This window comes from Eleutherodactylus coqui, chromosome 2 (genome assembly GCF_035609145.1).
Source record: "Eleutherodactylus coqui strain aEleCoq1 chromosome 2, aEleCoq1.hap1, whole genome shotgun sequence".
In the NCBI taxonomy this organism is placed as follows: Eukaryota; Metazoa; Chordata; class Amphibia; order Anura; family Eleutherodactylidae; genus Eleutherodactylus; species Eleutherodactylus coqui.
In genome coordinates, this window is record NC_089838.1 from 32,999,902 (window position 1) to 33,023,607 (window position 23,706).

Sequence of the window (23,706 nt, forward strand, 5' to 3'; positions counted from 1 at the left end):
TCATCCTCCTAAGGTGAGGCAAAGTGCTTGAAGAGTGGTGCAAAAAGACCAATTTTTATATTAGATATGATATCAGTACCAAGCTTATTGTATAGATATAATATAGACCCAAGTTTACTACATGGATATGGTATCATAGTATATACATTTGCACACACATGCTGCATTTTTATACATACACGTACACAGTTATACCTTTACACAACACACATTTCACATATTATACATACATACAGAGACATACACATACCATAATTACCATATGCCACTGGAGTATTCAGTCTTAGTGAAGGATTCTGACAGCTAGAGCCCAGAAGAGGAGAAAAATGGATGATTCTTCTTGATTGCCATCTTTGAAATGCTGCTGTCTTGGGAACTCTGTCTGCAAGTGGCTGATTAGAATACATTTTCTGCTGGGAACTCTGTTGCTGCCACCACCAGGAACACATCTGCCATCGCTGTGAGATCTGCTGGTTCTGCTAAGAGGCAATGCTGCTGCCTCTGCCTGGTTGTTTATCTAAGAGCAGCCTGCTGGAGCTTTAATGGCAAACAGGTTTTAAACCGGTTCTAACGGCCATGGACACCCTAAGACCATCTGACCCCAGTAATTGCCAAAGACATCTATATCCGCCATTGGTCCTGGGGATAGGGTAAAGTTTAAAACTTGGCACAGCCCCTTTGAAACTTGAAAGTATCTCATTGATACGCCATAAAAGTCACATCAGTGAAGATTCTACCACTGGGAGGCTTATAAATTGAGAACACAGTGCCAAGACCCTGTTCTGAGAGGTGACATAGCTTTGCGTGATGATCACTTTTCATTATACTCCATTATGTGAGATATGGAACATTTGAGTGAGCATCCTCATGATAAACTGATATAGAAGATCATCTCCAATTATGTGGCTTTTATGGCATTTCTAGCACAACATTTTGAGCTAGGTAAAAAATATCAGGATTAAGTGGTGTTCAAAAAGCAAAGGACCCTCTCCTTCTCCCAAATTATTCCAACAGATTCTACATCTTAGGACAGGAAGAATTGTCCTATTTACTCCATTATTATCCTTCCTTGCCAGGAAGAAGTTTGGTATCACAATTGAGCCAACTCACCTCTAACTTGTTTAAGTAGCTGTGCGAAGAGGGGACATTCAACATAAGCTCATACCATCCATGAAGATGAAGGATCTTGGACTGCCTCATTAGTTCACATTGTGATGTTTGATTCCTTTTAGGTTTCTAATATTATGGCATATGTTAGTCTGACCAATCTAATTGTGGCAAATATAAAAATAAATCTTGGTATTTGTATAGCGCCAACTTATTACACAGCGCTTTTCAGGTAATTTTTATTTATTACCCCCCACCAAGCTGGGTACTCATTTTACTGACCTTGGAAGGATGAAGTCGACCTTGATCCGGCTCCCTGAACTATTCGGGGTTTGAACGTGCAACCTTCAGGTTGTGAGTGAGAGCTTGCACTCTACGCCACACAAGGCTCTATATATACAATAACAGTGGTCATAAAAGGCATTGACCATGATTGTTAACTTTTAGTCTCCTTGTAAAATGTGTATGACATTCCTGGAAATCACATTGAAGCATATCAGTATCAAGTCAGCACTTTATGGTAACCAATATGATTAATATACGTTTCTGGAGAGTATTATCATCCATATATGTCATTTCCTATGGGTCATACCGGCAATTTATAATCTACTAAGATAAAAGATGAAATTTAAAGTAAAGCCAGACAAAATGACACAAGGATTGCACATTTTCCAATATGTCTGCATTCAGAATTGATGGCCAATACTTGTCTAATTTATTTTCATTATGTACTATTTGCACATTCCCAGCGAGAACTTACACAGTTTAGATTGTCAAGTTCAACGCTAATACTCTTTAAACCCTTCACCCATAAATTGTCCTGACAGGCATCACAGGGTGTGTTCTTGCATATATTTGCATCATCACTTAGTAATATGCATAAAAGCAAGTCCATGCATTAGTTCACATCAATTTGGTTTTTCAAAGCCATGCATTTTTATACATCGTTAGAATGACAGACAAACTTTCCAGAATATATTATCCTTTAAAGGGGGCATTGCCTGATCCACATGGAGAGACTGTCACTGCAGATATCCATTATTGAAAGTGTTTGGTTAGAGTTGCTCATCGCACTTAACCACTTCACTGCTCAGGAGGCCATGTTGCTTTTCATTATATTATAAAAAGGTAGAAGCTTTTCCAGCTTACCTCATTCTTTCTTCTTGAGGTTATTCAATGGAACCTGGACTGATTACTTAATGGAGATAAAAACCAGTCTTGGTCGTGTAGGGAGTGGAGGAGCCCATATCAGTCAATAGAGTGTGTAAAAGGGAACCTGTCTCATTCATCTCTATAGATGCCCAGGTGGAACGGGGCACCTGGTGAGTATGAAACACAGCTCCCCGGACTCCTCATTCCATTACCTTTTGAGCCCCAGTTTATGACGCTCAAATATGGTGGCAGGTTCCCTTATAGCTTCATTGCCATGTTTTATCATACTTCATTTCCTGTGTGTGTTTGTTTTAGAAGAGGAGTTTGGGGAAAAATGTATGTTTTTAACCTGAGTTTCCATCCACGTAGGCTGCAGAGACCTACCTCTGTGTGTAATGTGATGTGCAGTTGCCCTCTGGAATTTAGTTATACTGTGCCCTAACCAATATGGCAGTGGAGAGTAACAGCTGCCATGATTGATCAAGAGTCCAATGGTAACTGGTCATGACAACGTAAGAATGTAAGAACATGGATGTGCCTTATTGCTCATGTGGGCTATGCTATATGTATATATAGGGGTTTCTCATGAAGACGAGAAGCATGTTGTGTAAAGATTGTTGACAAAAGGGTACGCTGCTGTCAAGGCAGGAATGTATGACACAGTTACCCAGAAGAGTAAACTTTTTCTCAAGTCATCATTGGTCGCACATCCTTGCTGCATGCATCTTACATTCAGAGTAGTGGTGTGGGATAGACAAATCATCTGTCAACAGTTTTGACCAAGAATAGGTCTGCCACTGTTAGGAGGCCAAATTCGTTGAGACTGTGACTGGGGCTGTGGGCAATGTCTCTGAGACAGTGAAGAATGCAGGAACCACCAGCTTGGTACCAAGTAACTGGGTGCAGCTGAAGAGAAGGGATTGTATTGATGCCATCACTCTGAGGATGAGTGTGAAGCAGGTGATGGTAGTGTTATAGCATGGCGGTGACAGATAGAGGTGGAGGCAAGCACTTATTTACTTTAAACTTTACATATTTTGAACCAAAATTCACACTTATAATGTATACATTGATGAGTCCAAATCAGCGATCCATCTTGGCGAGGCTAGACACTTCAATCTTGTTAAAATTATTACTAACCACTGTCCTTGTAGTACTCCATATTCAACATTGTACACTGTACTATATTCCTGAAGGTCCACAGCACTTTAACCTCATGGCCTCACGCCGAGTAGGGGCCAGAATACATCACCACTTTAGGAATTCCACGCCACTACAGACTTAATGTACCGTAGGTGCAAAAGGACATCTCCTCTACACCTCTGTCTCATATATTCTTATCTGCACATAATGTAGTTACTCATAATACTTGGTCCCCATCACACAATGTTTTACACATCAAGTCACATATTAACCAAAAATCGCCAAACTCTCATTATGTAACATTACATCTTCCAATTAAGTTTCCAATTCACTACAGTCCCCTCAGGGTAATATTCCTCCAGTCCATACTTGTTCATCATAGTCCCTAGTATGTGCACACTAAACTGTTGTCAGACCGGTCTCACATATCCTGCAGCTGTTGAGATCCATAGCACCCATTTGCCCCTTCAAAGACCATGTCCCTTGTGGGAAGGGAATCTACCTCTCTTTCAACGTGGCATGGCATTGTGTTTGGCCCCAAGTCATCCAGGCCTTTCACCAATGCGTTGGGCTCCTTGATCGTCAGGGCCTTTTTGTAAACTGTGTTATTTATAGGGCTCATGTTACTTCTCTCCACTGCAACTGGCCAAAGACTGCTCCCCAGCATGTGGACTTGGCCACCATTCCACTCAGTGGCAGCTGGCCTCCTCCACTTCTCTGCAGTCTCTGGTAGCTGGCTGCTCTCACATGGCCCCATTATCTGCTGCATCTCTGCCTTGTTCCGTCTCTGCTACTAATAGACTGCTCTATATATTCATAAAATGCCTGCAGGTGCCTAGTGACTTGCAGGACATTTTTTGGGGTCAGGACTTAGCTCTGTTTTACAGCCCTAGCATAGGAATTCACAAATATGGCACCTTGTGCCATTTGCTACCTCTGACAGGGTAGTGAGAACTTAAACCAGGCACCTCACAGCATAACCCTGACATAGTAACATAGTATGTGAGGCAGAAAAAAGACATTTGCCTATCCAGGTCAGCCTATTACCCCCCAATGCTGATCCAGAGAAAGGCAAAAAAAAACCCCCAATAAGGTAGAAGCCAAGACATGTGCATATCACTCCCAGTGCTTGGCCAGTCTACTCTTCTGTCCCATCCTCCTCTCCGATCAGATTCTGGACCGGAGGGGCCTGCGCTAAATTCCATGACTGCTGGGCCTTATCTAACAGTGGCTGAATAGCTGTATTCTGTGAGGGGGAGCCTTGTAGCCCAACCCCCTAACACCTACACTGTATGAACTGTGAAACAAGTATTGTGCCTCTCTTGCTGTAGAAGAATAACATTTGATTGGACTGAAGTTGGCACTAAGTGACTGTAACGAAGTGTCTGAATATACTGATATTGAGACACTCTCCCCAAGTTAATGAAACAAGCCTTGGAATCTTCCTAGCATTGGTTAGTTTTGGTTGTTCCATGAGTGTTGTCAGTAAAGTTTATAGCAAGTTGTCCCCTTTTTCGTGTGTGTTATTCAATCCATGACTGTCTCAGAGGGTGCCTGTCCCATCTTGATGAAACCCTTGCAACTTGATCATCACACAAGTGTATGGCAGATAACAGTTACAACTGAGCCATGTTCGCAAATGACAAATTTGTTGCAGACTTTTGTCGCATCCTTCACTTTGATCTCCTGAATACATGAGGTCCAAGTCAAATAGGATAGTATACAATTAGATCTGGTGGGGTTAGTAAACGGGGTAGTTTTAAATCACTGGATTTATGCACTTTTTCAACCCATTTGCAACATAACTGGAGGATGTTGATACTAATACCTAATGCCCAAACACACAGAAGCGTTAGTTGGTTCCCCAGTAACCTTATTGTGGATATGAATGTGGCTCAGTCAATACCATTCTTGCTTTTTAGTACTTTGGTCCTAGGTTCAAATGCCATCAAGGATAATAACTGCGTGGACTTTCAAAAACTCCATTCAAATGGTGCCCTTGGCCAGATTTCAACCTAGAATTCAAGCACTGCAAAGGAGCAGTGCTAACAACCGAGCCACCACACTTCTTCTTTCTTCACCCTTTTCCAGAAGAGGAGAAGATGGAAAAGAATATGAGTAGTGAACTCAAAGAGAACATACAAACTGTTTGCAGATGTTGCCCATAATGAGCCGTGAAACTAGAACTCCAGCACTACAAGGAGTTCTAGTCTCTGAGCCACCAAGCTCTTTCCTTTTTCTTTTTCAGAGGAGATGGAAAAGAAGAAAAAAGAAGTAGAAGTTGTTTTTATTCTCCTTCATTTCCCTCTTCCCTTTTCTTCTTCTTCTTCTCTTGGATGTTTTTTTATGTTCTCTTTGTGTTTATTCTTGTTGTCATGTAGAGTACAATGGAGAAGTGTGGTGACGTAGTTATTAGCCCTGCTGCTTTGCACTCTTGGAATTATAGGTTCAAATATGGCCAAGAAAAACATCTGGATGGGGTTTTTAAGTTCTCTTTGTGTTTATTCTTGCTGTTCTTCTGCAGAACAAACAAGTTTAATGGTTCAGTTAGTGGTAGTGCTGCTTTGCAGTGTCGGAGTTGTGGGTTCAATTCTGAGGGAAACTTCTATATGGAGTCCTTCAAAGTCTATGCAGATGTTATCCTTAAAGGGGTTGTCCCGCGGCAGCAAGTGGGTCTATACACTTCTGTATGGCCATATTAATGCACTTTGTAATATACATTGTGCATTAATTATGAGCCATACAGAAGTTATAAAAAGTTTTATACTTACCTGCTCCGTTGCTAGCGTCCTCGTCTCCATGGTGCCGACTAATTTTCGCCCTCCGATGGCCAAATTAGCCGCGCTTGCGCAGTCCTGGTCTTCTGCTCTCTTCAATGGAGCCGCTCGTGCAGAATGCAGGCTCCGTGTAGCTCCGCCCCGTCACGTGCCGATTCCAGCCAATCAGGAGGCTGGAATCGGCAATGGACCGCACAGAAGAGCTGCGGTCCACGGAGGAAGAGGATTCCGGCGGCCATCTTCACAGGTAAGTAGAGAAGTCACCGGAGCGCGGGGATTAAGGTAAGCGCTCCGGTAAGCTTTCTGTACGTCCCTGCATCGGGGTTGTCTCGCGCCGAACGGGGGGGGGGGGGTTGAAAAAAAAAAAAACCCGATTCGGCGCGGGACAACCCCTTTAATGGGATTTGAACCTAGGACCCCAGTACTGAAAGACAAGAATAACTAAAATTCAGACACATTCATAGAAATACACACAGACACCTCTTTATAAAATGATTTCTTGTCAATCTTTGTTAAAAATTGGGTCAGGACGACCCGATCATATTTTGCAAAAATTAAGTTGATTTTAAAGCCTGGCCAATCATGATGAACAACACTAGCGCTAATGCATCTTGCATTAGTGTGGTACGGCTATGCTATTTACCTGGCCAAAAAGTTGCCCTATGCATGTAGCGTAGCAGCATACCTGTGCTAAGACTGTAGTATGCCAGCTGTTACAGTTGGAACTGCTACATCAGTACATGGGTCATTCCAAGATTTTAACTGATCAGTATCTGATCTATGTGAATCCATTTGCTGGTGCCCCCACCAAGCATGAAAACTGGGTCCTCATGGAATAGCGGCCGAGCACGCTTGCAACTACTCCCTTCATCTCTAGTGTTGTACTCAACTTCTCTTCAGTAGCCCCATAGAGAAGAATGGAGCAGCAGCACACATACTCTACCACTGCTTCATTCATATGAGAGGATGTGCATTCCTTGTTCTTGTGGTCAGTTGGGTCCCAGCAGCCAAACCCCGACCAATCAAAGACTTATTCCCTATCCTTTAAAATAACATTCCAATCCCCATTGAGGACGAGGACGGTTGTTAGTAATGATGGCGCTATAGAATATATTGTCATATAAATAACTTGAGTTAGAGAAGAACAGAGATGCATCTCAAGCTTCTTACAATGTAGGATTCCCTATGGACACTACAGTCTTCTGTCACATTTGGAAAGTCAGCCCATGTATCACCATGATAACTGAAGAATAGCTAAATAGCATATTATACTATACAAGACAATATCTCGGGGTCTTATGCTTCAAGGTAATTTTTTCTTTAAGGTAAAATGTTCTTTAAGGACATTAGCTGGTGTAATTGAAAATAATGGTGCGCTTAGTAAAGCTTCTCCGCTTCCCCAAAGTAGAGCAGACGTTCGACAGCCATTTATCTTGTCATCATTGCACTCACAATGCAAGATGGCTGACAAGTCTAAACTGAAATCTCTTCCAACTCCCCTGTAATCTGCTGGAGTTGTCTTATTATGTAGAATCCTGGACACGGGCAGAGCAGCTTCCTCATGTAATCTTAGAAATAGCACATTATTCCGTGCGTCAAGCTGTATACCAAAGTTTACACGACAAAATAACAAGTTATTGCGCGAATGTCCATCAAATGCTTAGGTTCCCTTCTTCCTTGTGGCAGAAGCACTGACGGCATTGAAACAAAATAAAGACATGACAGAAAAGAAATCAGGAAATGTAAAATATTCTTGTTACTCGGATACAGATGTCTTCTTTCTCCGACAAACATAATCCTCCGCTTGTTGATTGTCATATGCCGTTTGGCTCCCCGCACTATGATTCAATTACTTAAATGGATAGCGCCTTGCATCAAAGTGGACTATTCTTATTTATTATATAGGTTCAGTGAATGCATTCTCATTTAAATGAATTATTGACTCATTTATCAGTTCCGTTAGTGTAAACGGGTCTTGTATAGCGCAATGTGACAGAATGGTTAGTCATAAGCTACTCCCCGCCCCCATACTTCAGCTGAAAAAGTCGCACAGCCTGTTCTTAGAGAACATTATGAATAGGACTATTGTACAACCAATAGGCATTTGATATGGAAAAGCGCACTACAACAAAGCAAGAACATTACAAAGTTTGATTGAATATGCCCAGGTGAGAGAAAGACACCGGCTGCGGCTCAGAGATACTGTCCTGTCTGTATATAAAATGCTCCTATTATGTAAGGCAAATGCAGACGACAGAAGTCATGATTTATTATAGGGCTTAATGTATACTTTACTATAAAACTCCGTAGTCTTTCTATTTCTCGCGTTCTGGCTCATTGAAAATGAATAGAAAATGAGAGCTAGAAGTAGAAAATAGAGATTATTTTGCCCTTTTTCATTACTGTTTAGGGTTACAAATGTCCGATATGGTCATCATGCTAGAAACCCAGTTCAAGGATCTTCACCATCTTGCCTTCTGATTTGTCTTAATGGAATGTTTTATTCTTGTATTGTAGCTAGGTTATTCTGTTCTGAAAGTGAATGTCTACTCTTGTAGGAGTTAGCAAGATTTAAAGGGGGTATTATGTCTTTAATAAATGATGGCCTGTCCTCCTGATAGGCCATTGGAATCTGAGTGGTCTGCCATTTGGGACCTATGCCGATCAGCTGGGGCCATGGGATGAATGAAATGAATGGGACAAGCCTGTAGTACTTAGAACACACAGCATTCTGAGCACTGACAGAATCATACACAGAAAAAAAAATGAATAGGCTGAGTGCTTCCATTAGTGCTGCAGTAAACAGGTGGATGGTGGGGTGTTATGGTGTGGCGGAGACAGACAGAGGTGGAACATATAAAAAAATGGAACTTTACTTAACAATGCTTTGCTAGTCACTCCATATACTTAAAGGGGTTGTCCCGCGGCAGCAAGTGGGTCTATACACTTCTGTATGGCCATATTAATGCACTTTGTAATGTACATTGTGCATTAATTATGAGCCATACAGAAGTTATAAAAAGTTTTTCACTTACCTGTTCCGTTGCTGGCATCCTCGTCTCCATGGTTGCCGTCTAATTTTCGCCGTCTAATGGCCAAATTAGACGCGCTTGCGCAGTCCGGGTCTTCTTCGTTTCTCAATGGGGCTGCGTGTAGCTCCGCCCCGTCACGTGCCGATTCCAGCCAATCAGGAGGCTGGAATCGGCAATGGACCGCACAGAAGCCCTGCGGTCCACCAAGGGAGAAGATGCCGGCGGCCATCTTCAGCCGGTAAGTAAGAAGTCACCGGAGCGCGGGGATTCAGGTAAGCGCTGTCCGGTGTTCTTTTTTAACCCCTGCATCGGGGTTGTCTCGCACCGAACGGGGGGGGGGGGGGGGGTGAAAAAAAAAAAAACTGTTTCGGCGCGAGACAACCCCTTTAAACTTAAGCTGTTTCACAATACAAATGTGTCTCGATCTTGGATAAACAAGAAACGTTTAGTACCCTGTTAGCCAGTAGAGCAAAGTGTGATTGCTCTCAGTAAGAGAAACCAAGTAATCTTGTAGATATGATAGCTTTTATTGGCTAACAAAAATACAGGATGTTATAGAGAGCTTTCCAACCTCTCAGGGTCCTTCCTCATAATGGAACAAATCTAAAGATGTATTTATATTAAAGCCTACGCATGTGTATATGTTTTAATATAAATATGTTTTTAGATTTGTTGGATAATGCCTGAGGAAGAACTCTGAGAGGTTCGCAAGCTAGCTATAACATCATGTATTTTTGTTAGCCATATCTACAAGATAACTTGGTTCCTCTTACTGAGAACAATCACACTTCGATCTTGGGCAGGCACTTTGAATTCTGTTCTAAGCGTATATCTTCATTATAATACCGCTTTTTTTGTTTTTTTTTACGAAGGTCACAATGCACCACAAGTGCAAAACATTTCCATTTAGGCTTTACTGTCTCACATTCACTATAATGTGTGCATAGCGCTGTTAATCAGAACTGCCTCATCACCCCAATGCAAAATCTGCATATTATTTTGGTACACAGCATTACTTCACACGTTACATGGGTCTGCATTCTATAAATGTTCCAATATAGACATAACCCAGTTTCATGCATCTTAGTCCATTTCCCCTTATTCCTCTTATTGCAGACTTGTGAGCCATAATAAAGTCTCTTGGATGTGCATAACTTTACATTGGAGCCCCCTCTTAATCCTCATTAGGAGGAGGTATGCATCAACCACATATGGGTCTCCTTGGTGCAGCTCTTTACATCAGCTATCCTCTCAGTCCTTCACAGTCCATTGCACCTTACATGTATAGGATCTCTGTAGCAGCTGCAATGGCCCAAAGTTGTGGTGTGAATGTATGTGACTAACTGTTGGGGATGAATCCTGTGTGTGTCCCTTTCACTGTGTGACGTGATTGAAAGACTTGGGTAGTTGAGGGGCAGAGTTTAGTGAAAGAGAGAGAGTTGAGAAAATGTAGTTGGAGGTGGTGGACGTTCCTGCGCTGAGTTGGGCATAAAGTAAGGGGTCTCCTGCCACTACAAAAGGGAGAGAAGCAACTTAAGAAGCCGAGAACCAAATAGAAAACTTTAGCGAATGCTGTTAATGAATTTGGAGTGCATATCCCACGGACGGGCTATCATCTGAGACTGCAGATGTCTAGAGTCCGAAGGGAAGAGTGTCTCCTAGAAAGCCTGTAATATTGAACATGCGGAAGAGAAGTTAATATCTGTAAAGAAGATTGCTATGTCTGCACAATTTACTACTTGTTGAAGAATCCAAGCTGAAAAGTAATGAGTAAAGTACAACTGTGCAACTGTGGCTGATTTCATGAAAAACATATTATTGGACTGTGGACTCTTTATTTTGTGCCATGTGAATAGCCGCCTAAAAGAGTTGCTGGCGACACGCGGCATTCAGATTCTTTAATACTACGTTTATGTACTACAAGCGTCTAGGCTTGGCCAAGCTGGAACCGCTGATAGGAAAAATCGCCGAGCCACCCATCACATTCCCTCTTGTTTCCCCGTGGTCGCCCCCATCATGGTGGGCCTCCCACTCAGGTCACTACACAGCTCTTTCGTGGCTCCAGGCAGGCTCTGCTGTTTGGCCCCGGGTTATCATGGCTGGTAGCTTCCCTGGTCCCTTCCCTGGCATGGTGACAGTGCTGCTCCAAAATCAATGGCCGCTGCCATATCTCTGCAGGTCTCTCTTAGTTGCTGACCCCTAGAACTGAAGCTGAGCAGCACGCATTACTGCTCCTTGTGCCTCAGGTGCTGCTATTCCAAGTTGTGCTGTGCAACATACACATGATGGCACCGTCCACTTATTTTGGCCCTCATCTGCACCAATGTGCCACTTACTAATATAATATAGTGAAAGGGATTGGAGTTGTAAGCACCCGGCTGCTGGTTTAGGACTTGTCATGACATTACCATCATTGCTTACATGCGCATGCCACACACACAGCTCTGCTACATGCACATCATACACACACAGCTCTGCTACATGCACGTCTCACACCACACCCACAGCTCTGCTACATGCGTGTCTCACTTACCACCCACAGCTCTGCTACATGAGCATTACACACACCAGCCGCAGCTCTGCTAGATGCGTGTGTCACACACACCACACACAGCTCTGCTACATGCGCTTGTCACACAAACCACACACTGCTCTGCTACATGTGCTTGTCACACACACCACACACAGACTGCAGTTTGCCGCAGCGCTGCCAGAGACCATCAGGACGCCGCAGAGCAGGTGAGTATTGATTTTTTTTTATGCAGGTTAGCTAGGTCGAATTGAAATATAAGGCCTCCCCCGAAAACTGGGGTAGGTCTTATTATCGAGGTAGGACCTATTTTCGGGGAAACACAGTAGTAATATTAGAATTAAGAAGGCCTATAGTTGATGGAATGGGCAGTCACAGATGTGTTACTGTGTCTAGAGCACCACAGTCCCTTTAGTTAGTATTGCCAGTGTCCAGTCTTCTACTGATCAAATATGTGTACTCTATTCAAGAGATGGACCATTAATGCAAATTTCTGGAAATCTTTGTAAATGTCATGGCTTTTCCAACTAAACAAAAATGCATGAGGTTTACCCAATTCTAAAAATTGAAGCATATCTTAAAGATTGCATGGTTTTTAAAATAAGTGAATGATATAATTTTACATTTTGACACAGTTAGGAGGTAGTTGCTCATTCTTAGTTACTATTGACACAAATGGAAGCTATAGAACACCCCGAGGACCTGTAAACAAAGATTCTGTAACTTCTATTGCTTCTGTAGCTGTGCAACCAATTAGTAACTAAGGAAAAGAAACCCAGTTTTTATAAGGCTTCCAGCTGCTCTATAGCTACTGTGCCATTGATTTTAGTAGAGTTATAGTTAGTGATGAGCAATTATTGGAATAATCGGGTTGGAAATGATTGGCCCGATTTCCTCCCAAAAATGGGGATTTAAGATAACCTGATCCTGATTTCCATTAAGGCCAATGGAAATAAAAATCAAGTTCACTCATTTGGCCTCCAGAAGGTTTCTAATGCAGCCAAATTACATGACAATACAGCCACATATAATGTTGCCTCTTCAATGCATGTGTCTCAGTGGTTAGCAGTATTACCTTCATTGCTGGGTTCCTAGGTTCAAATTTCATCAAGGACAACATTGATATGAACTTTCAAAAAACTCCAAATAGATGTTATCATTGGTAAGATTTGAACCTAGACCTCCAACACTGCAAAGCAACAGTGCTAACAACTGAGCCACCTCACTTCTTTTTCAGTCTCTCTTCTCCAAAGGAGGAGGAGGTAAAGAAGTATAACCACAAAAAGAACATACAAACATCATGCAAATGTTGTCCATGGTCAGACATGAACTAAAAATCTCAGTACTACAAGGCAACAGTATTGGCAACTAAAGTTCTTCTTCCTCCTGCATCTTTCTCCTGCAGAGGAGGAGAATAAGGAGATGATCTCCTCCTCCTCATTGTCCTTAATCTTGTTCTCCTTTTCATTTAATTTTGACTTCTCCTTCTCCTCTGGCAGAGGAGGAAGAAGGAAGAGATGAAGGACAACTGGAGGAAAAACAAGCATGGCAGGTCAGTCATTAGCACTGTTGCTTTGCAGTGCCAGGATCCTAGGTTCAAATCTAGTCAAGGGTAACATCTGCATAGACTTTGTATTTTCTCCTTCTTCTCTTACTCCAGCGAAGAAAGGAAATAAGTAAGTACAAACTTGGTGGCTCTGTTGTTAGCACTGCTACTTTGCCGTGCTGTAGTTCGAAGTTCAAATCTGACCAAGGGAAACATCTGTATGGAGAACTGAAGGAAGCAGCAGAGGTAATTGCTGAATCACTTGCTGCATTCTTTGAAAATTCCTGCAGAAATCCCAGAATCCCAGATTGGAAAAGTGCAAATGTTGGGCCTATCTTCATAAATGATTAAAGAAGGTGGATCCAGGAAACTACAGACCTGTGAGCCCGACTTTTATACTAAGGGCGCCTACCCACTGGCGTTGCCGATTTTCGTGCGTGAAAAACGCAGCGTTTTCCGCACGGTTTCCGCGCCTTTTTCGCACCTTTTTTGTTCATTTCCATTGACAATCATGGGTGCATTAAGAGAAAAATAAGGAGACATATGCAACTGACAGTTGCTATTTGAAAAATTGCAACGAAACAAAAAAAAAAAAAACAAATGGACAAGAACACATTCTATGCTAATTGCTCTTCAGAAAAAATGCAAAACGCAATTTAGCATCGCAGGAAAAAAAATCGCCAGTGGGTAGGCACCCTAAGAGAGAACTTTGAACAAATTATTAAACAGCATGTATGCAAGTATAGAGAATGGAGTAATTAACCGGAGCAAGCATGGGTTATGCAGGACAAATCTACTTTCATTCCATGACAGAATCACTGACTGGGTTGATCAAAAAAATGTGGTAAATATAGTATATCTTGACTTTAGTAAGGTTCTGTCTTGTACCCAGTATTGTTCAACACTTTTATAAACAATGTCACAAAGCTAGGAGGAATAGCTAACGCTGGAGAAGAGAGAGAGGATGAAAAAAGAACTGGACAAGCTTGAATAGTGGACAGCAACTAATAGAATGGTATTTAACAAGGAAAAATGCAGAGTCCTACATCTGGGCAAGAAAAATGAACAAAGCACATACAGAATGGGAGGAACTGAGCTAAGCAGCAGCACATGTGAAAAAGACTTGGGTATACTAATAGATCACAGACTGAACATGAGTCAACAGTCTGATGCAGTAGTAAAAAAGGCAAACCCAATTCTGGAATGTATTAAGAGAAGCATAGAGTCTAGATTATTTGAGGAAATTATCCCCTTCTACTCTTCCTTGGTCAGACCTTATCTGGAATACCATGTTCAGTTTTGGGCACCACAATTTAAAAAAGACATTGATAAACTAGAGCAAGTTCAGAGTTATTAAGATGGTGGGTGGTCTGCAAATTGTGTCCTATAAGAAACGGTTAAAGGATCTGGGAATGTTCAGCTTGCAAAAAAAAAAGGCTGAAAGGAGACTTAATAGCTGTCTACAAATATATGAAGGGTTGTCACAGTGCAGTGCAATGCCCTGCTCTCACTTGCAAAAGGAAAGACTAGAAGCAATGGAATGAAACTGAAAGGGAGGAGACACAGATTAGATACTAAAAAAAATTCTGACAGTGACGGTGATCAATGAGTGGAACAGGTTGCCATGGGAGGTGAGTTCTTCTTCAATGGAAGTCTTCAGAGGCTGGACAGACTTATGTCTGCCATAATTTAGTGAATCCTGCATGGAGCAGAGGGGTTGGACCAGATGACTCTGGAGTTCCCTTCCACCTCTACAATTTTATGATTCTATGTTGTCCTTGATGAAATTCAAACCTAGGACTGCAAGGCAACAGTGCTAACCACCAAGTCACATTCATTGAAGATGTGGCACTACCACTGTCGTTCAACATGCATTATAGGACAGCCGATTTTCCATCGATTTTTACTAAAAATCTGGTTAGTCTGACTCAATCTAATTCTGCAGAAATCAGACGGAACAATTTTGCACACTGAACAATCACAACAAGCAAGCCCAGTTATAGTTACTGATATAGAGATGTAGCAATAGGTGGGGGTTTGGAAGTGCATGTATTCCAGGTGCTGAATGTGAAGGAATCACCAAAAACCTATTCTTCTCTGGACAGAACACTTAAAGCGGACCTGTTGTATCCTCACGTCAGCAGGCCTGGCTTGGCCCTGATTCTGTTGATTCTACAATAGATTTTATTTTCCTTCTACTCCCCCTGTTCCCCCATACCAAGTGCCATTAGAGAATCTGTTAATAGATGGTCTTCACCACTAATTGTCAATGAATGTCTTCAGATTTGATCAACAGTGAGCCATGAAGACTGCCCAATTGACATATTTGACTTTTGGGACTTGTAATCTAAGGGACATGTTCCAGGTGAATGGAGGGAGTAGGAAGAAAGTAAAAGCTGCTATAGAGTCAGCTGGGCCATGGCTACAAAGCTGTGCAGCCAACTCCACTTACTCTAGGACATGCCAGGTCCTCTGTCAAAAATCGAGCCTTCACAGCTTGTATCGTGGATGTGACTGCACAGGATTGACTTCCTTCCACTTCCAAAGCCCTGCAGTCATTGCAAGATAAATAACACAATTTGCCTCACACTGTCCTATCCACCCCACAAAATAATTGCTGCCACCACTGACCATTTTACTCTAGGAAGGTCAGCCACCTAAATTCTGGTCATGTACTGGGTACAGGCACTCACATGCACTAGGTACAGTCAAAATTACAACACTTATCGGAGTCTATGGGTTTTTTATATAGATTGACAAGCAGTGAGCTTAATAAAGTTTAAGGCTGTTTTGCAAAAAGTAGCAATGTTTATACAAATTATATAAAATATATAATATGAAAAGGAACATACAGTATATACAAGACTGTTATAAGAATAATAGAAAATAGGATACCAGTTCTTACTGATCTAAATGAGAGATAGGAGAGAAGCTGAGGACAGACAGATCCTGTATCTGGTATTATCTCTTTTGGCATTTTGACAAGGAGGTTCTGCATTCCTGGGGTCTTAATGGCTCCACTAGACACATCTTTTACCTTTCCCTCATGACTACAGAGGGGGGGCAGGTTGATTGGATGCAAGAAACTTAAGGAAGAAAATACAGTTCAGTATTTTGGTCATATCTCCTCAGAAGGGACTCCTAGGGACAAACTATGACCACCATATTTCTGTTAGAGCGTTCTGCTGCGATCTGTTGTTGTACATGGTTTCCCAACAGCTCAGATTCTCAGGTGCGGTTGATTGAGCTGGCTGGGTGTGGATTTCTCCAGTCAGCCAATCCTCTGGTTTTGCTGCTCATATATACCAGCTCCTCTGCTGTGGCTGCTGGTCTTTTCTCTGTTTGTTCAGTATGTTCAGTGTGACCAATGTTATGTTCCTGTGTGTCTGTGCAGCTTTCAGTATGTTCAGTGTGATCAGTGTCATGTTCCTGTGTGTCTGTGTTTGCCTTTTGTGTAGTGTGAACTGCATCCTGCTGTGGATCCTTCATCATCTAGGATGATGTAGGTCCCTAGGTGGCAGCACGGGGTTGTCCCTGTCAGAAGATTGCTCCACATGCAGGTAGGTTTTCTGGGGTTAGTTGTCTCATTAGAGTAGGGGCCCGCAAGACAACGAGGATCCATGAAGTGGGCTTGCAGGCTTAAGTATCTTAGCCAAAATATGAACTAATACCTCGTACATCTTATAGTCATTCCATCTGGCTATGTGTGCAGGTCAGTGTTTTGTTGTTCGCTTGGCATTTTTTGGTTTATGCCTGTCCGAGAGTATATAGTCCGTCTCTCAGTTCTGCGTTTCTGTCTGAGTTCGCCAGTTGGCGAGTATTAAAGTCTGTCCATGAAGTTTGCCTAGATTCTGAGTTCTGTCTGATTCTGAGTTCTGTCTGTTTCTCACTGTCCATATTCTGTCTAAGTTTCTAATTTCTGCATTGCCGTCTGAGTTCTGTCTCTGCATCTGAGTTTGGTCATTTGGAAGATGTAACAATTTCATAACACAATTTTATTGATTTACAGACACTAAAAATGGTGTTGGAGAAATTATTATAGTAATTTATCTCAGCTTTGACCTCTTGCTAAGGCCACAGAAAGATGGAAGTGGATGAGTTGGATTCTAGAGATATTGTCATCTTCAGTTTATTTCCCACAGATAAATCGTAATCTTAGTTATTAATCCCCCAAGTGTTCTAATACAGTTCTCCTCTCCTGGGGTAATCTAGAGACACAAAGTCTGGATAAGGACAGGAAACGTGTGCAGGTGAAAAATTCTGGAAGCAAAACAGAGGAAATCGGATCAAAATCCCATCCAGGACGTGACCAAGAGACCATTAAATATTAACGAAACTGGCTTGTATAAAATGTGTTAATACAATAATATCATACTTTCATAACAGGATGGATGTGTAGATACAAAAATATTATACTTCCATAACACTTCTTTGAGCTGGTTGTCCAGTGGGGGTAAAAAGAGTGGAATGCATTAACCCAACAAACTAACTTATACCCACCATATTAATGCCTTGGGAATTCCAGTCTTCTATCACTCTGGTCCACTCCGGCCTCTATCTGCTTCCAGATAGCGTGGTTATGAACCATCCTAGTGACCACTGTGGCTAATCACTGGCCTTAGAGTTAATCCTGTTCCATACCCACTTAGTGGACGACTCCTGGTGAAGGATAGCCTTACTACAACCATGACTGAATAGCAATGACTCCACTGTCTCCATAACTCCACTGAGTTCCTGAGCTCCATCACTATGAGTTTTGGAAATGCGTAAACCAAAGCCTTTTGAAAGCTAGAGCAATCTAGCCATTTATGATGTTTCTGGACCTCCTCAGATTGAGTTGTCCACCAAAATATTTCATAGTCCCTTTAAGTAAAGCCCCGGTACTTTAAATGAATTAAATGAGCATTATGAATGTATATTAGCTATATGAGCTAAAAAGATGTAATTGTATTTCTGTCAGCTTTAATTGACTTTCTCTCCTTTACTTTTACTACTAGAGAACAAAGAGTATTGCTGTCAAAGAAATAAATAAATATAAGCAGACCATCTATCAAGTGCTATTGCTTTGTTAGCATGATACATTTATCTAATACTATACAGATATTAAATTTGTCAGCTAAATATCAGATGAGAAATTGGAACCATTATTGATGTGTATAGACATGATTTGTTTACTTTGCATTAACTTCAATACTTTATGAATATGAAGCTCCTTTTTATTTTTCCCTTATGCTTATAGCAGCAGCTAGAGGTGCGCGTACCTATGACTGTTTACTTTATTGGCATGTCGCCCATAAGTGACTTTCTTAATAAAGAGTCCACAATGGAGGATGAAACAGTAATCTATATAGAGTTTTAATGCAACTTTATGTTATTAGTCTGTCATTTTGCAGTACCCAATACAGTGATATCCATAGGCTCAGATCATTTACATAAATGTTCTGTAGACTGCCAGTGATGGCCTATCTTAAGGCAGCAGACGGCACCATGAACATTTATTGGTGGTCGGAGTACATTTCTGCAAGAAGGCATACACAGATTGATATATATTAATATATTTACATTGATAGAGCTGCTGCAGAAATGTTTTATTTAACATTCAAAATATTATTCGCTTCTGCTTTTATGTTTTCGTTCTGTTTCATTGTATTTTGCACTATGAATCCCCAGTGATTTTGAAAACCTGCTGCAGCACGGCATTGTCTCTGACAGCTAGGGGGATGTCTGCTCCAGTAAGATGGGGGATAGGAGCACAGGGCAGGCTAGACAGGTTCTGGCAGTGGGTGACTCAATTCTTAGACTCAATTTCTCCCTAAGGAGAAAATATAGTGTTTCTGACCCACACCATAGCCTCTCTCTAGCAAAGTCAGAATCCTACTGCACACTGATGAAGGGCAAACACCCTGTATGTGCATGGGCTCTCACTTTCAAATCCTGGTCATCTTTGCAAGGCTTGTATAAAGAGTCTCACATTGACTTTAGGTATTGCTTACAAGACCCAACTTTTACAGAACCTTGATAGCTTTTACAGGACCCAACTAGAGGGGCGGTCATTTTGGACATAATATTAAGCAACATTCCGTACAGAAGAACAGGGGTGCAAGTTGAGGGGCACTTGGAAAACAGTGGCTATAATATAATAGATTTTCATTTGTCTTTCAATAGAGAGTTTTATCAGAGAGGTACAAAAATACTAAACTTTTGGAAGGCAAAGATCGATCAGCTCAGAGATGCTCCTAATTAGAGATGAGCAAGTGCACTCGCTAAGGCAAGCTACTCGAGCGAGTAGCGCCTTATGCGACTACCTGCCCGCTCATCTCAAAAGATTCGGGTGCTGACGGGGGAGAGCAGTTAGTTGTGGGAGTGAGCAGGGAGGAGCGGGGGGGGGGGGGTTAGAGTGAGAGAGAGATCCCCCCGCCCCAATTCCTCCCAGCTCTCCCCCGCCACTTCCCGACCCCGCCAGAACCCGAATCTTTTGAGACGAGCGGGCAGGTACTCACATAAGGCTCTACTCGCTTGAGTAGTTTGCCTTTGCGAGTACGCTCGCTCATCTCTACTCTTAATCTTATGGACTGAGATAATGTCCTTAGAAATAAGAGTACAGACAATAGATGGAAAATTTTTAAAAACATCTTAAATATTTTCTCGGAGTGGCTCATACCTTACAGGAATAAAGGCACTAGGAATAGGAGAAAACCAATGTAGCTCACTAAAGAAGTGTTGGCCCTTTAATAAATAATGTTGGTATTCACAAGATGAAATGTCAGATGAGATCCAGAATGATAAAGTAAACTCTCCACCAAATGTCACAAGCTTAACCCAGTAAGAAGTGAAGAGATGCCATAAAAATAATTAAAAAGACAAATTGCCAGTCACAATAGCACATACCCCCAGGTTTTAAGTGAATTAAGAAATTGTTTCTTATAGTTAAGGACTCTATAGTGATGGGGTCTGTTCCACTGGTTTGGCACATCACCAATGTGGTTCTGATGTTCAAAAAGGGGATTAAAAGTGAACCTTGAAACTGCAGGCCAGCAAGTCTTATTTATTGTGGGTAAAATGTTTGATGAGTTTCTAAGAGATGCTATCCTGGAGCACCTCAAGGAAAATAGCTGTATATTTCCATATCAGAATGACTTTATGAGAGATCGCTCCAGTCAAAGCAATCTGATCAGTTTCTATTGGGAGGTATGTTCTGAACTGGACCAGGGAGAGTCATTGGATATTGTGAATTTGGACTTTTAGAAGGCTTTTGATATTGTGCCACATAAAAGGTCGGTATATAAAATGAGAATACTTGTTCTGGGCAAGAATGTAAGTGGGTAAGTAACTGGCTCAGTGATAGAAAGCAGAGGGGGTTATAAATGGTATATAATCTATTTGTGTCACCATTACTAGATGGGCATGACAGGGGTTAGTATTGGGCCTTAATCTTTCTAATATATGTATTAATGACCTGGTAACAAAATTACATAGCAAAATAACAATATTTGTAGATGATGCAAAACTATGTAAAGTAATACAAGAGCGGGCAGAATAGAGCTGGAAAAGTTGGCTGCTTAGGTGGAAAAGTGTAAAATGAGATTTAATGTAAGGGGGGATATATGTCACTCTCACACACTAAATGGGAAACCACTGGGTAACACTGACATGGAAAGTATTTAGGGATTTTAGTTAACTGTAAACTTAACTGGAGCAACCAATGTCCACCCACCTGCTGCCAAGGCAAATAAGATCACGAAGTGCATCAAAAGCGGTATAGGGGCACATAATGAGAATGTGCCTGTGTTATGGGTAAACTGCATCAAAACACACCAGAGCTACAAGGGGCTGCCCTTCCTAAACAGGCCCAAGAAGCTCATATAACATTGATACATAAGGAAAATAAGGACCCGGAAGCATGTGGGAGCTGCAGGCCCATATCCTAAATCAACTTCGATATAAAGTTATGGGCGAAACTCCTGGTTAAGAGAGTAGAAACATATATTCCCACCCTAGTCAACCCTGAGCAGACCGGTTTCGTCAAAGGAAGAGAGGGCAAAGACAATAGCTTGAGGCTGCTTCATGCAGTAAGATATGCCCAAACACATAACATTTCCATGGCGCTAGTAGGCTCAGACGCCGAAAAAGCCTTCGACCGGGTAAGCTGGCTCTATATGTATCGGGTTCTCTCTCACTTCAACTTTCCTCCTGCCTTTATAACCGCAATCTCTTCCCTATATTCAGCCCCCTATGCCAGGTTAAAAATAAATGAAATCCTATCTCCTCCCTTCAATATAAGCAACGGCACCCGACAGGGCTGCCCTCTCTCCCCTACCCTATTCATCCTAGCCCTCGAACCATTTCTGCAGAAAATTAGGGTTGACCCCATCATCCAGGGACTAAAGATTGAACAAGCAGTCATTTCAACAGCAGCTTATGCTGATGACATAGTCTTTTTAGTTACAGACCCGGAGAGAGGACTGCCCCGACTTACCAACCTCCTAGAAGAATTTGGAGTCCTATCCAATTTTAAGATAAATTATTCTAAGTCTACTACTCTTAATGTCTCGATACCCCATGCCTGATGTAATGCCCTGAAAACTAGCTCTCCTTTCACTTGGTCCAAGACGGATATGGACTTCCTGGGCATAAAACTCACAAAAAAAGCCGAGGATCTCTACTCAGCAAACTTACTTCCACTCCTAACGCAAATAAAAAACCTTTTGAGATACTATGATCTACCATTTATTACATGGCTGGGCAGAAAAAACATATTAAAAGCATACGTTCTCCCAATTATCTTACACAAAATTCGGCTCCTCCCTATTTTTATTCCACCCCCTGTCTTCAAATCCCTACGGTTGGCCTTCTCTAATTACATATGGAAGGGGAAGAAACCGAGACTGGCTCACTGCCTTCTGGTCAGGGGCCGGAACGAAGGAGGAGTGGACATGCCATGCCTCAGAGAATATTATCGCTCCGCCCAGATGATACACTGGATGGAGCTGGTTAAACCAACTAAAGACCCACTAATCCAAGCACTCGCAAGAGGATCATATGGCCTTACCTTACTCCAGAACCTTTGGTTCCCTAATCAGATAACACGGGTAAAGAAAAGGTCAAACCCTCTTCTCAGAGGAGCACTAGAGACCTGGAGTGAATTAAGAGGGTCTCTGGCCCCTGACCCTTCCCCCTCACTCCAATATGCGCACTGCATAAAATACTCGACTTACGCCTGGACCCATGTACAGCGGGCACCTGGCAAATTTTCTCAGATAAAAACATCTCCGAAGTCTTCCTCCTGTCCCACAGAACCCCCTCAGACATACTGGCGGAGCTTCTCCCCAACCACTCACTACCCCTCCTAGTAACTACCCACATAACCAAAGTACTCAAAGACTTTTTAGTTTTACACAGGTCACCGAGGCCTTTGACTGACTTTGAGACGACACTTGCGGGAAGCAGCCCAGTCAGGAGGAAGATGTCCTATATCCGTAAGCACTATATAACCCCTCCAGCGAACTTCAGGCCCGCTTTTATTACCTCTTGGGAGAGGGAACTCCGGATATCCCTCACTCAGAGCGACTCCAAACTTATACTCAAGACGGCCTTTGGCCTCTCCCCATGTGTCGTCTCCCAAGAGTCACATTTCAAACTCTTAGTGAGATGGTATAGGACTCCCCAGTGGCTCTACGACCATAAATTGGCCTCGCAGAACTCTTGCTGGAGATGTGGTGTCGCTCCCGGCTCGTATCTACACATTTGGTGGGATTGCCCACAATTAACCCCCTTCTGGAGAGACGTCGGGTGTGTACTGGAGAAACTGTCTCCGGGCCTGGTCCTTTCCCCTGAGGTGGTTCTCCTGTGGAGGCCTTCTGCCACCTTCCACCCTCTGAAACAAAAACTGATAGCATACTTACTTGACGCAGCTAAATCGCTCATCCCTCGCTTGTGGCGCCAAAAGGACCCCCCATCACTGTTGATGTGGAGAGATAAGGTAGATCTCCTCTTTAATCTCGAGGAGCTGCACAGTTGGTCCCAGGGTACTCACGAAACCTTCATACAGGTATGGAGCCCATGGCGATCCATTAGAGACGAGGTGGGCTTGGACGCTGATTCCCCTTCACTGCAATCTGTGTGTGGTGATGTGTTGGCAGCTCCCTGACTGCCACCATGGAGTGGCAGTCAAAGCCGAGTACCATTCTTGAGATGTAGTGTCTCATTCCCTCTCTTACGCCTCCTCCCTCCTATGAGAACGGAGACCCAGGATTAGCTTAAGCCAAAGTGATCTATTCCCCCAAGGAAATCCCGGTGGGGATCATCCCCTACTCCCCCCCCCACACACCTCCCCTTCCCCCTTTTTCCACTCCCCTTCCGTTTCCCATGTATTGTTCCCCTTCTTTCCTGTGTTGATTCATTGTTTCCCCAGTCTCAAAC